This window comes from Humulus lupulus, chromosome 2, assembly GCF_963169125.1.
Source record: "Humulus lupulus chromosome 2, drHumLupu1.1, whole genome shotgun sequence".
NCBI classification, from domain to species: domain Eukaryota; kingdom Viridiplantae; phylum Streptophyta; class Magnoliopsida; order Rosales; family Cannabaceae; genus Humulus; species Humulus lupulus.
The window spans coordinates 105,579,546-105,595,777 of NC_084794.1; the positions used below are offsets into that span (position 1 = coordinate 105,579,546).

Consider the following 16,232-nt stretch of genomic DNA (forward strand, 5'->3'; position numbering starts at 1 on the left):
TTGGGTCGTTACATCATCATTTTAGGGGATATGATCTTTTGGAAACTTTTAGATTCTCTAATTATGAGACTTTGGGACTGTAACTTGGGACATTCTTGGGGCATTTTCTGAGAGAACTTAGAGAGAGAAACTGTGTATTTTCAAACTTATACTTAAGAAACTCAGTTGGCTCAGGTTCATCTGATCTTAAGTGTAGGTGCATATATAACAACTCCAAGTGGATTAGGCTATTACCAACAAATTGGGGCTGAACCACTATTAAATTGGTCGTGTCATTTTTTTTTTTATATTCAATGCTATAGTTTTCATTGTCGTTTTAGCGTCTACTCGCCATTGGCCAAAATCGTGGTCAACATAGCACATAGTACTTTGTCAAAGAAAAAAATGGCAAGATTTCCATCTGCATTTGTAAATTTTGAATATCTCCCTGATGGAAATGGGAGCGGTATTGGTTCTATATGACACTTTGCAAGTGAAACATGTCGTAATAGGTGTGTTGGGATATTTTTTTTTGTGGGTCGTAAGCACAATTCTCAGTTTTGATATTGGCAACTATTTTAATATTTTTTGTTTCCAATTCTATGTCTTGTGGCTCCGCCATTCGGGAGAAGAGACTGAGATTATAAGCACCTTTCAAAGTTTCATTTAATGGAGTAAATGATGTAGGCAAACTACAAGCATATAATAAGGTTAATGTTAGTATTTTGAATTTCGATATTATACTCATTAAGTAGTTAGTGAGCAAGCTTAATAAGCAAACTATTGAATTTTCCTACACAAACCTTCACAGTTTAAAAAAATTTATTTACAAATTTTTTCTTAGCCCACTTGAGGAAGTGAAGTAGTCCAATTTAATTTATCAATAAGTACAGGATAAATGTGGGCTACCAAAGTAAGGCCCACTTGCAAAGTGAAGACCCATAGGGGTTAAAAGATTGAATTCCATTTTTCAACATCAAGTGGTGGAGTATAGAAAATAATAGGTACCGTCACTTGTGGACATTCATAGTTAATCTGAACTGGATGTTTAATTTTATGATTGACTATAGAGAAATGTCTTGAGTACATTGCAAACTTTTCAAAAGATGTTGTGCCTAATCAAACATGAAAAATGGTTTATGAACTAGTTATTTACCGTGCATAGAAAGCAACATCAATTGATCCACCACTTCTTTCGTGTTTGTCATTGACCACCAGAAACTTTTGACAGCTTCTACCTATGCTCAAGAGAGGAATCTGTTATTTCTTGGTGAAGATCAAGGAGAAGCACATACCATGCTATGAGTGTGAATGAACTCCATCCCGTAGTGCACGAAAACTTGTTGAAGTCTTTTCATATTTGATATACAAGAAAACAATGGGCGAGGAAAGTAAATGTATATTTATTGGTTGACTGTGTGTTATAGGTTGGTGATGCATGCAGGGTTTTTTTTTTTTTTTGGTAAACTGTCTCCTCCATATTAAATTCGTAAACACTTAACATGTTAACTTGTGGGTACAAAGTGGCTAATTTCGAGGAATATCGGCCCAGCCCAGCTAATTTTTAGCCAAACATAAGCAACAATTAAAAATGGACCTGCAGTCATAGATCAACTTAGGAAACTTATATTTTGTGATAAGACTGATCATCATTATGTTAATACCAAATAAGGTTAAATTCCTGTGTTGTTTGATGGAAGAGAAAAAGTACTACATTAATTGGTTGATCCTCCCATATGGTAATTTTGAGGATCCATGATCTTACGTCTTTTATTACACGTTAAGGATGGATCATCTCAGCTATGTATTATAAATGCATCACTATAAGAGATAGGATGAGTGAATTTCCAACTAAATTATTATTTATTAGGTAGTTGAGGCCTTTAAAACCAATTTTGTTTTTTTTATATGGCCAGATACATATACTAAGAAGATGCGTAACCGGTTAAGGGTTGATAAGTAATTTGAACGTTGTGGTGCGTAACTCATAACTCTTTCTACATAATAACAAATGCTACTTTATAATTGTTCAGCATGACTATTCTATTTTATTTACATGCAAATGTTTTATTTGTGTGATTTAGGATGATTGAATCACCAACTATATTAGTTATAGGACAATAGTTTATATATTGTGGTTCGATTATAACTCATTACATGTCTTTGTTCTCCTGTGATTGATATCTCAAACCGAATTAATTAATCTATGAAATTATTTGGCCAACATTAACTGGGCAGGATTGAAAGCTTTAGTCATGATTTTTTCAATAAAACAAAAGAAAGACCTAAAATAGATAACGACATATACGTACAACTAGTAAAAGGTTACGAAGAGATTGTTAAACAACATGCTTTCAAATTTGAGTAATTGATAAAAAAAAAATGTAAGTTACACCATGTCATCAAATTCATTAACAACAAAACATAGTAACTAACATTCATAATAGCCGAATTGGCCACAGTTTAAAAGGAACATTGTGTACATGCTTATAAAACAACTTGAAGATAGCCCTTTGAAATACAACTACCAGCCTAACTGTTTGGTTCCTTATCCAACAAAACTATAATAAAGGACTGCAATAAACACAACCTCACAGTGAACAAAGTACATTTGGCTTCCAATCATTCATCCCTTACTCGTTAGGACTGGAGGGAGGGGGTGGAGAAGAAGACTTGACCTCGACTAGGTTGGGATTTCCCTTTTGCTCCCCGTGACAACATTGGCAATACCCTCGGCTCTTAATTTCATCAACGTGCTTTGCAAATTGAACACCATGCTAAATGTTAAAATTTGGAAGGTGTTCCTGTTCAGGTACATCTCTTGGTCGGACACCTTAGAGTTTGAAGACGACAATGAGATTGCTTTCCCATGTTGTTTCGTTCTTTGAGTAGACGATCTTTCACACACAACAACCTGATTTTTGCGAGGTCGGCCTTCGAAAACAAAAATTAATAGTTAAGATTTGCAAATTATTCAAATATATGTACTTATTTAGGTAATGTAAAAAATGTAGTAAATAAAATAATCATGAATTTGAGTGGATAACCTCGCCTCCGTCGTGGCTAAGTTTTTTAAGAATCCCCTTCGACAGGGTCATCTTGTAAACTTTGTGGAGGAGGCACATCTTTGTCTATTTGTCGATTTGGAGTGTTATTGTTTTTACGAGGACGACTGACCCTTCTCGGTGGAGATGGCTCACGAGATCCATCAGATGTGTCTTGCGTCGTTGATGGGGGGTGGCCAGCCAAGCCTTTGAACCTCATTTTTTTTTTGGAATGGGAAGGAGTTTGGTTTTTGATGGGGAATATGTAAATGGTTTGGGGTTACATATGATTTACTCAAATGAAGATATGATGTTTGGATAGAGAAATAGAATAGTCACCTCCCCAATTACACAATAGGCTAATCATGGCTATTGTTTGATACTAACACACGCAAGATCATCTTGAATTCCAGTTTCAATGATTTAAATATTTTTTCTTGCACCAAATTTGATTTTCTAATGTCCCAACGTGTAAAATATGTACTCCATATTTTTGTTAAATGGGCCTGATTTATTTGAATGGGTCGACCATGTTTGGTGGAGAGGTCAATTTTTAATTCAATTCTTTCAAAAATACCATATTCCACAATACTCAAAGGAAAGTATTATAAATTAGGAGGTTGGCAATTATTTAATAAATAATTTTCCTATTTATTACATTTTTAAACAGTAACTGTCTTAGAAATTAAAAATGCAAGCTGTTGTGACATTTTCAACATTTTTAATTATATTTCAAAGTAAATATGAGGATATCATTTTCTCAAAAAAAAAAAAAAAAAAATTGTAAACATAGCATAAAACTCTTCGTTAATATTACATTAATTGAATAAGATATTTTAATTGATGACATTGTAAATGAAATGATGTCTGCATAAAATCACTTCCATACAAGTGTTTTTAGCAGCTACATGTTCTTTTCACTTAGGCATATGAACATAATCAATTTTATTATGTTGCTCTTACATATACGAGATAATTTTTTTACAAGTTGATTCTGGAAATCGCAGATGCGATTTTTAAACTTAGAAATGGACCCACCCAGATTGCAAAATTCGACTTTGGACCCCTACCAAATCAATCCTAACATGTTTCTAACTTTAATAACTCGTAATAATTCAACTCTAAACATGCAAACAACCTAAAATTCTCATCTAACACAATTGATAACCCATTTTACCTTCAAACCTAAATCTGACATAAACTTAAATAATAAAGTTTGAACACTTACAGATCAAAATCCCAGCCACAAAGCTTAGATCCTTGCTCCTTATGAGATCTCCTGACCCTCCAAAACTCATATCAATGCTCTCCTCCAAAACCTTAGGCTTCAAGAATCAGATCAAGAACTAGAGAATTGTTCTTGGTCTCTTATCCTATCATATATCGCAATCCAAAGGTCTGAAAATTTCATACGACATATAAACCTATTTTATTTATAATTTAATCTGATTGTAATCATATAAAAAACCAAATTACATCACTATCCCCAAACTTTACATTTTCTAACGTGACCTCGAAAGCCCATACTTGTGTTTTACTTAAGCTAATAGTTCTACTTTTCCTTAATTACACTTTCTACCATAAGAGCTTATATTTCTACTTTGACCCCATATCATAACTATTGTTATCATTTGACCCTCTAATACTTGAAGAAACATATCTATGAACTGTCTGACGGAATACATAAAATAAAACATACATCGTGATTCATGCATATCATAGTTCATATAATTAAACACACAAAACATACAATTTACCATAATATACTGACCGAAGCCAGATTACCATAATACCGCTACTAGTAGAAGAGGATATTATGGAAACCATAGTCACAACATTCATTATATGGTCATTATGAATTCATTCCAATTATGGGTTCAAGACTTAAACCCTAACTTTGGGAACTTTTAATTCCACTAACCGAGGTTAATAAAGTCGTCCCCCGAGCATTGAAATGGGTCCCCAAATCGGATCCCAGAAACCCTATTCAAACTAACTAGAACATGAAAAATAGCTTCTCGGGACAACCTCAATAACACCTCCAATTACACACCCAAACCTTTTTAACTTCAAAATTTAGGGTTGTACACTCGTTTTCCCTCAAATCCGAAAATTCAATCACAAATTCATGGAGGGAAATCAAATTTAAGGTTTCACAACAACGTAAATCATGTTTGTAACTCAATGTCACCCACCTAGATAGGCTACAATCCCCAATTTACGAAATTGAACACAAAACCCCTGATTCTTTCTCCCACCACATCCAATGAACTTATGAAAAAACAAGGGAAGTGCCTACCTTTTATAATATTTAATTTTATCTTTAGGTTTGTGTTTGGGTGGATTTCAAGAGGAATAAGAAGATAATAATAAATTGTCTCGTATATTAATCCAAACATGAATAATATTCATTTTAACATAATTTTTTTGAAATAAAACTATATAGTTAATTAATTAATTAATTCACAATTAATGAATTAGACATAATTATCACATAATTATTTTCTTTCCCTGAAAAATTAATTCCTTCGCAATTTAGTCATTCTCTCTATAAACCTTGCTTGCAACATCCATACCATGGACCTATAATACAAAGCTCTAATAAACCAGATTATTAATTAAAAAATTTGATTCAATAGTCTTATTTATTAATTCCATGATTACTACACTATAAATATGAAATTGCACTATAAGTATTTATATAATTTTATTTAGAGAGTTTTCTATTGTATTCCAATGATATAATCAATAAATGTAATTATGTCCTCAATTTACAGGTTCCAATCCAATTTCGTAGCTGGATATGGCTTCAACAACTCCTAATATCTCTCGTTGTAGCTCAAATCCTCAAAGATAGCCTCAAAATTCCAAGACTTTCCCTTCCAGTTCAAGTACCTTTCCTTATAGCAAGTTGAAAAACCAATATAAAGAGAGATAATGGGTTGCATCAAGTAAATATGAACTCTTGCTGCCCAACCACTTGGTTGAATTTTTCTAATTCTAACACTCTTTTGACATCTAGTAAGAGAAATCCCTAAACAACTCTCAAGGTTATTTTAGTCTACGATGGCTCTAATTTAACCTCAATTTATACCTATAATTCCTAAAGTTAATCCACCAATCTTCCAAAAAATATTTCTGTTTGGCATTAATTCCCAAAATATGTGAAATTACAAAAATACCCCATGCCTAACCCCATCCATTGTATTTATTCTCGTTGTGAATTTTCTATTAAATTGCTCAAAATGATCGTCTCATCCCGAATATCATGAATATCCACATAGTAGTGTGGTCCAAAGCACATAACACATAAAAATTACAACTACACCCTGAATGGTTCCAAATTATGAAAAATACCTCGTTATAACAAAAGCGGGTCCTTAAACACATTTACACACATAATTATACATACTCAATCATATAATCACGTAAATCACTTAATTAACACATAATTACCCCACGTGTACTCTCGACACACTAATCAAAGCACTAGATTCTATGATAGTGGTTTCAGGACGCTACATTAATGAATGAATCAAAAGATCTGATACACACAAACAAGAGTTCATTATAACTCAAGATTCAGACTGACCCACAAATGATCATCTCTTATGATAAGAATTAAATCTTTCTGGCAAACGCAAGTGAGTCTTCAAAACCAATTTCGTACCCATAATGAAGCATGTTTAATTATAATAATATAATTGACAATGATGATTATGTGCCCTCAAACCATGCTATTAAGGGTACTAAACCTCATTAAGAGCATGTGCCATTACAATTTCATTAAATAGAACCATTAATTGTACAAGTTTATTTATGCTTAGTTTTATATGGGCACGGTGTTCAAGTCACGTTTGCACTAAACTGAACTTAAGGGTAAAGTTGTCACAGGAAATTTGAATGGAGAAATTGAGTAAATTAAGGTATGTGCTACTTTTGCAGGCCTAAGCTCAATTCATCTATTAATTACGTACACCTAATTACATTTGTTATGTTTTCTTTTTTAATTTATTTAAAATTTCTTATATTTAATATTATAATAGTATTTTCATTAGTACTGAAATACTAAATAATTGTGATACACAAGTATTTCACTGAAATTCCACATCATTTTGGCCATTTTGGGAAAAAAAATCTCTACATTTTGCAGTTATGGCCGTAACTGCAAAATTAAGTTTGTAATTATGTATAACTATATTCTATAATTTGTTTTACCATAATTAATAAAACAAAGAGAAAGAGAATTAATATATATTTTCAAAATTCTAATGATTTCATGAAATTTTGTTAACACAATTGGCAAGGATCTATATGAGTTGTTAAAGGAGGGAGGGGGTTCGACCTAGTGCACTGCCACATTTATGCTTTTTAATTTAATCTAGTTAAATTATTTTGCTCAACTAGCTTACCACTCCATAGAAAATCAATTCAACTCTCTTAAACTGATTTTGTCATTTAGGTTATCATATATATATATATATAATAACTTGTTGAAAATTAAGTTCACACCACACTCAAAGCATTACTTGAACATCTTCCCTCTCAGAATTTTAAGTAAATACTAAACACAATATCAAGTGTTTTCAGTTTCATTCCGAAACAAGAGGATGTTGAAAGATATGAAAATAGGTACCATAACACATATTTTGATTTACAATTATAACAAAAGGGTTGGCACAACATAATCCTTTAAACTAATACATTGGATACATACACACATGTTTACATGATAGAATAATATGGGCACATCTGCAAGCAAACAAGCTGCAGCGATAAGCAAAATACACTAGCATGGTTAATGAAAAAGGGTGATTACATAAACCAAATATCCATTATATATATATATATAGAAATACTATATTAACTTGCTAAGTTCAAGTTCATTTTCATTGTCTCTAGACAACATCCTCCAACTCTTGGAAACACAAAACCATAGTGCCTAGTGCATCTTGCATAGCACCGATGGTTAAGCCTTTCAAACCTTTCTTCACAATCTTAGCTTAGAGTAACTATGCCTTCCTCATAGCGTTGTCAAACTTCCCAATCTGCTCTTTAATAAAACATACAATGTTAATGGGTTTTGGATTCTCTAATTTGGTCAGGTCAAGTTCTTAACAACCGGATACAGAGATATGGTTGTTAATTTTATGCTTGGAGCCACCCGGTGGTTCAAAAGTAAACTGGAGGAGTTAAATTCAGTGCAATGGTCTTGCAGCTAGTATCCATCATTTGTATGGCTCCATCCTCAGTGTCTGCGCTCACATCAAAATGGGTGACACGTTTGTTCTTCTCTGAATCGTTGCTTGAGGTGGCCATCATCTTTTGGAAATATTACACTTAATGTCTCTGTTGGCCAAAGAGAAAAGTGGAATGCAGAGCCGTGTTTATAGGAGGGTTGGATTTTTATAATAAGAATTATTTAGGTTTGTTACATCTCCATAATACCCGCCAAACAGTCAATGATTGAGTGGCAACCAACAATATATTAAAATTGAATACACTATGGTGGGGTCCAGACCGATTTGGAGTATTTATACACGTTATGGCTTGTTTGAGTCAAACACTACCCACCCTCATCACACCTTCATGTCCTATCCAAATTTGATTATAATATCCATAGCAGGGTCATTTCTATGGATGCATTGTTATTTGGTCATAACATGGTCCTACATTGTTATTTGAACTTATTCCAAAAGCATATGCCACTGCTGGAGCAATGTACTATAAGAAATAGTCATGTGGCCTCATATTGGTCCCACTTCAAATTTGTGTCATAACACCTATGGTACTTAGGCATACCTACACCTCTAAATGGATTCTAGAGTACACCATCCATGACTTCTGCTCTTATTTTGACTATTTTATTAGCTTGCATTAGGATTAAACATATTGAACTTCCAATTTTTTACAAGCAAGCATCAACTATGGATTCTAGCTCCTCATTCGATTCGTGAAATCTAGAGGTTTTCCCCGAGGTAGCCCGTTATGAAAAGCTCCGCCCGAAACTAGAAGAGTTCACTCACTATAGAATAATAGCCCTCCCCCCACACCCTATAGACCACATTAATGATTTGAAGGATATAAGAAGTTAAATATTTGGAAAATAAAATTTAAAAAAAGTATGTTTGAGGAACTTAACAAGTCAATGGAAGCGAAGATATTGGAGCTAGAGGCCAATTTTTTTGAACGGTGCAACGAATTAGAAGGATTGAGATAGAGTGCTTCCAAGGTTGACAATCAAAGGTTGTCCCAGGTAATGGATGAACTTAAGTCAGAGGGAGTTATGTATGCAAATGGAAGGTAGAAGAGGATGAACAACTCTATCTTATTAACTTCAAAATTTTATGATATTATCCTTGTCTAAGTTTGTCTAAGTGTGTGGTGCATTGCATTAGTTTCACTGAGTATCAAAGGTTTGTTAGTTTTTAAGTGTTGTTCAATTAGGTTTGGTTTATTAGTTTCTTGATGTGGCCTACGTTACAATGCCTTGTTTGTCATCTTATTTGACTGAAATGTCATAATATGGCTTTGTAGTACATTTGATAATTAATTACTTACAATATATGGAATTATGTTTACTAGTATTAATCTAAATGAATGTTAGAGTTACACTTGCAGAGACTTAGTGGGATAACCTTCCCATCATGAAGTCTTGTTAGAGTAGTACAATATAGTGCACTATCAAGGGAGTAGGTTCATCTACTCTATGTACACTTTATTTTTGCCATACTCATACAACACCTCCCATCCACCAATTACAGCCATATCTATATACAGGTACAAATCAACTTTTATGAACCCCTTCCAAACTCAAGGCATTGACAAACTTATTAAACAAATTGGTTCATTAGAATATTGATCGGCCATACATGGATCTTATTTTCAAACTTGACCCAATAATATATTCTAGGGTCCCCTTATTGGTCACTTACAAATATATGTGTTCTTGTTACAAATAAGGAGATATAAAAATTGAACAGAGCAACACACTGGCACTCGGTATATTTAATAATATTAGGATCCACTTAAAGATGGATTTAAAATATATATTAACTTGTTACAAGTATTGAACTACCCACATTATTAAAAAGGTAATAGTGATAAATTTGCACAAAGAAAATTTCTACTACTCAAATACAAGCACTTTGTTTATAAAGTAAAGGATAAAAAAATATAGTGTAAAGTCATGGTTCACTCCTTTGATTTGATACGACATTAGTTTGATTTGAGTTATAATATAAATTGGCAAACAAATGAGTCATGCTTTTTAAAACATATATTTTAACAGAAATTATTTTGCTGTATACTCTAGTTAAACATATTATCATTCTAATAATTAAATAAGGTCATTGATATGAAATAATACTCCATGAGTTTACAATCTCAGACAAGGGAACTATTCAAATGTATTATTGTTTCTTATAATTAGCCTTAAGAAGTATGATATGAAATAATGGGCGAAGTTCATAACTTGATCAAGCTTAGCACAAACAACAAAGTAAATGTACCACACATCTTCTATTCACCCATACGTCGCAAAACTACGACTTGCAACTATCGTGATGTTCATTTAAAGGAACACTACCACTCGTAGAAATGTTATTTTACCATGGTTCAGGTGTGACATTGTTGCGCTCATCATTGCTTGGTCCAGGTTGCGTGAAGCCACCCCATACATTTGCTTTTGTTGATGGAAACTTAGAAAATGGTTGAAATTGTTGCATCGCTTCAATTTGAGGTTGAACTTTGCAAGTCGCCCTCTTGTTCCCTAACTAGTTGTAGTTTTCGCACCTTCTCTTCTTAGCCACCTTGTTATCGTGTAACATTGTCCTTTCCTTTTGACTTTTTATTAGGTTCCCTCCCTTTAGTCTAGACTAAAGTTGGATCTCGGATCACTCTGTTAGATAGGTGGGAGGGGTTCTCATTTTTCTCAATGCTTACCTCACAAGATTTAAATTGGAGGCACATTAATTTAAATTTTTCCTCCATGCAGGACATCTCATTCATCGCCTCTTCATAAGTGTCGCTTTGCTTGGTCGCATCCCATTGCATTGAATCATGATGTGAATGATCCCCATCTTGTACATACCAACACATCAGGGGGCACCGTAGAATGGGTGAAACCATTCAATTTAATCATGCTCTTAGCGCCCTTACTCCACCTTGCCTTAAACAAAAAGTCTGGAATGTGAGGTATGTTCAAGTGCTTCATAACAGAAAATATACGGTGACATGGAATTCCATTGGACTTGAATAGCATACATGTACAGTTGATGTTGCCATCGTCAGTGTCGTAGTTCACCTGACTTGGTACTAGTCCTTTCGAGAAATGTGTCTAGTAGTACGGCCGACTATTAAATCTTACATATGCGAAGTCAATTGAGTACGAAAGAGCACCAGTGATTTTCTCTGCCACCTTATTGTACATGGTCCTGGTTAGAACAGATGCAACTTGTTGGTAGTATTAGTGGAGGACGTTTTTTGGTAGACTGGACGAAGTGTGGTTACTGATGAAGTCATCCTCCCTTTCGGTGTGGAGAATGTTCTGTATGGCTGCATCCACTTGGTCAACAAGATCTCTAAGTTTAAGTTTGCTTGTTAGGCAGTGAAAAAGGTAGGAATTGATTTACTCAGGCCTTTGGGAGGTTATAAGACCCGCGAAGAAGTTTCTCCGAAGGAAACACTCAGCCCAACATTTACGGTTGTTGTAAGTTGTTTTTGGCCAGAGACATTCTTCAAGATGGACTTCTGAGATGGTACTATTCCATGTCTCCTCAAACTGTTCCTCGGTACAATATTGATAAAGGAGCTCGTTAAATTTTGCATTGAAAATTGGGTGAGGTGAATTGCTGCTTGCGTTGGCCTGAAGATGCCACGCACACAAATGATGGACTGACTGCATCATGACTACCTTTATTGTGTTTGCCTTAGCGTGGTCTCCATCGGTGACAATAACATGTGATGCCTTGATTTTCATGTAGTCTAAGAATTATTATAAAACCCATATGTATGTCTCTTCGTCTCATCATACAACAATGCCACTACAAAAAAAAAAAAATGTTTTGAAATGATGGGTGACCCCGACGAAGATTAACAATGGTTTGTTGTATGATTTTTTTTGTATGTCATGTCAAAAGCCATGATTTCTCCGAACAAATCGTAATCTCAACGAGAATTTCCATCGGCCCAGAACAGGTTTGCCAATCTGTACTCCTTGTTAATTGTGTGTGTCTCATAGAAATCAGGGTAACAGAGACCGAGACATTCTAGGTAACTAAGTGTGCCTTCAGTGTTTGTTTCCCCTTCTTCTTATTCTTCTTCTTCTTTGTCGACCAATTCAATTGTAAAGATCCTTTTTCATGAATGGAAGATACTCACGTCCTCCTCTTTCTCATGCTAGATGATTTAATATATGGCACGTGTGTATGCCTGATTGTCTCATCGACATGACCTATGCCCCTATACAATCTGGTACACCTCGGTTGGATCGTAGGAACTGCAACTCTGTCTTTGTAGCTAGGTCATGATTATGAACTGGGTTAAAGTCTTTTGCCAAACACATGTTATCAGACCTGTCCAAGTTAACTCGGATTAGACAACCTGTCCTGGTAATTGCTCTGGCTCTTTCCTTTCAGTTAATTAGGTTTTTCCACTTCTCTCTTCTGAAGTTCTGTTTGGATCAAACCCATTTTTCTTTGCCACTCAGAGTTATCAAACTTGTTTGCGGTGAACATCTTCTTTTCGAAGACTAAACACCTTGGGAGTACTTGAAATAAAAATCTTCCCATTCTTGAAGGGTATAATGGTGTTTGTCTATGATGTCTTCTTTTGATAATTCTTGTGGATCTTTATTGAAAAATTTAACTTGTTTCGATGCTGCAGAGACGTTAGTTTCCATATCTTGCGTGTTTTCTTGATCTTAAATCCCTAAATACATAACAACTTGATTAGTGACGATGGAAGTATTAAAATTATTTCATTAGTATGAAAGTCGTGATTTATTAGATTTCGTATTGCCTAGTATTGAAGTATAGGATATCTTTGCTCTATTATTTTTAAAAAATTGTGAGATTTTCTTGTTAAAAATGTAATTTTTTTTAGTAAAAGGACTATTAAAAAATTAATCTTGGAATTGTCAAAACGTTATATTGTATTTATTAATTTCAATATTCAAATTCTTAGTAAGGGTTCATTTAAATTTGCAAAATTGAAAAGATTAAATTTGTGGTCAAAAAATGTACATGGGCCCAATAACTTATATTGGAAAAGGTTACTTCTTTGGCCCAATGTTGGTCTTTCCCTCCTATGCATTTGAATTTTCAGTTTCGGTGGGAAATGAAAAGAGTAAAACTTTGGATAATGTTACCAACAACACTCCCTATATATAGAGGATGGGTACTAGAGCATGATCTCATGTGCCTTATGATTTCGTTTGTGTTTATAGGTTAGCAGCTGTATATTTGGTCTTATGTACAAGGCTTTTTCATATTCACATTGAGGTATGTGATATGGCTTTCATATTACACAATGTATAATAATAAAATAAAAAATATTAGACACATTTTGGAGGCCATGTCGTTCTTTCAAATTTCGTTTAAAATTAACCATATTAAATCTTATATTAATGCTCATATTGTACAAAAAATGTAAATCAGAGTCTAATTACTTTAGGTGTGTAATTTTTATGCGATATTACTTTGGACTTTCATCCAACTAATATGTCTTATTTACAAGTTACTTTTGAACCTCATTAATAAGGAAATTGGGTGAGTCATGCCATGTATGTCCAACTTATGCTTAGAGAGGTAAGAAATCGAGTACGAAGTAAGTTTAATTTAAAATTTTAATGACATCAAGTACATAACATACTAATTGCCTTAACAAGGATATATCACCTAATACAAAGCCGTTGTACCCTGAAATTAGCACGAGTTCAATTACTCAACTCGGGTACAGTTGGCAGATGAATATGTAGAAAAATAGCCAAGTAGAATTTCTGACCAACAGTGATGTGAATAGCTTGAGTTTAGGGATTAAACGACATGATAAATAGGTTATTATCAGACTGTCTCTCAGGATAATAATTGAGTTTGAGACTTATAATAACCAGATCCAACTTTGAGCGCTCTGAGCTTACTACGAGCTAGGGTTCAGATAGTCGTTGAACACGAGCTCGGGTGAGATATTCAACTCATGGAAACTTGGACATAACACATACTGAAGGATGCCAAGAGATTCAGATACTCCTTATACGATCATTAATGCCTAGGCTGGATCACATATCTATCATTAATTATCTGAGATAGCAGGAGTATATTCTATTCTATTATCAAATCATATCCCAATATAAATGGGAATAATCTGTATTAAAGAAATACCTTATTTATTGACACAATTACCCAAACATGTCCATGAAATTCTCCTAAAAATACCAGGAATAATGGACATGGAAAAGGACGACCATTTTTGTATTACTAAAACTCTGTAGAAATTGAGAGAGAAAAGTAATAATATTGACTCGTGGACTAGGTTATTTTAACCACTGAACCACGTAAAAGTTGTGTGTTCGAGAGATTTTTTATTATTTCATTACAGTTTATAATTTAGCACTAATCTACCTGTTTCATTTCTTAATATACGATTGGCAAAAAACTGCGTCAACAATTTGGTGCTTTCATTGAGAGGAAATTAGTGCTTCGCAAGTTTCAGTCGACATTCATCATGGTGCTTACTCGATCGATGCATGATAATGAGATGGAACAACCTGGTGGGCAGGAGGCCCACACTACAAGAAAAAAATGCTTTTAATAAGACCAAAAATGTGTTATCAAAACATACCATAACACTTTTTGACGTGTTAAGACCGACTATGTTATCGTAGGTCAGGGTACTTTACATAACACTTTATCATTGTTATACAGATGTGTTATTCTACTGTCAATGATAACACACTTTCTGTATTATTTTAATAAATAGATAAGTTTAATTATATTATTTATAGTCGATTATATAACACATTCCAGTACTTATAAATTTGCGTTATACTACACTTTAGTATAACACATTTTTTGTGTTATATAATGAAGTTTGCATAACAAAATTCTTTACTTATAAAAGTGTTATTGTAATAGATATTATAACACATTTTTCGTATTATTTTAATATTTAGATAAGTTTAAATTCTCATTATATATTCATTTATATAACACTAATTTATTCTATTATATTTTTATTTTTTATTTATATACTTAAAATTAGCTTTCTAATATATACTAGCATCATCAATTGAACTTGATTTTCAAATAACAAAAAGTAAAAACATTCAACATTGTATTAACAATCCACAAATTAGTTTAAAACATTCAACACTGTCATCAACAACAAAATGTTCTTTAAGTATTCAAGTAGTCTTAAATATTCAACATATTGAAAAGTTACTACTTTCAGCACAAAATATTCTACAGCTGCCCAACACAAAGCCTTCAAAATTAAGTATCATTTTCTATTTCGCTTGTCACATCTACAAAATAAACAAAGAAATATTTTATTGTTATTATCTAGCATCACAAATTACTTCAAGAAAAATGCTATGGAAATTATTTCCAAGAGAGGACACCACATACAAAATAATGAATTCACAACTACACCAAAGCAAACAAAGAAACCAAACACTAAATTATAAGACATTAGTTCTTTTTTGAGTATGAAAATGTACCTCTTGGAATAACTTTTTTAGAAGGCCATGCAACTGTGGAACCAACTGCTTCTTGTATTGTAAGCATCACATTATTAGGATGAAATAAGTAAGATTCCAGTACAATATCAGCGTCAACCTAGACTCGCATAAAGTCTGGTCCAAGAGGCTTTCCATGTACAGTTAACTTTGGATCACTAGAATCCCAACGACCTTCAGCAACAATTACATCTACCCAGTCAAGCAAATAGCAAGCATTCTTCGCTTCTGTAAAGTTATGTCTTTTTTCTAGTGCAATACTCTACCAAATTGATTTTAAAGACAATATATTAGTTTTTGTATTGGTTCTTCTAAAATGAATCATTAAAACAATAACAACTTTGATAATTTACCTTAGGGGAATGAATACTGTTTGACTACAGTACATTGCAAGACTGTCCTTCGCTTGGTGTCGCTTTACCACCAACCTAAATATAAAACCAAGATAAGTTTCATTGGAAGAAAAGAAAACT

At 33.4% G+C, this 16,232-nt stretch overlaps 1 long non-coding RNA gene across 1 annotated transcript; it reads right to left on the bottom strand.

The window, feature by feature from the left end:
• Nucleotides 1–15,307: 15,307 nt before the first annotated feature.
• LOC133816234 (uncharacterized) lies at nt 15,308–15,879 on the bottom strand. The gene is made up of 2 exons (XR_009885099.1): nt 15,742–15,879; nt 15,308–15,546 (listed from the first exon to the last, which is right to left on the bottom strand). It is a non-coding gene; the product is annotated as an uncharacterized LOC133816234 (long non-coding RNA).
• Nucleotides 15,880–16,232: the final 353 nt, after the last annotated feature.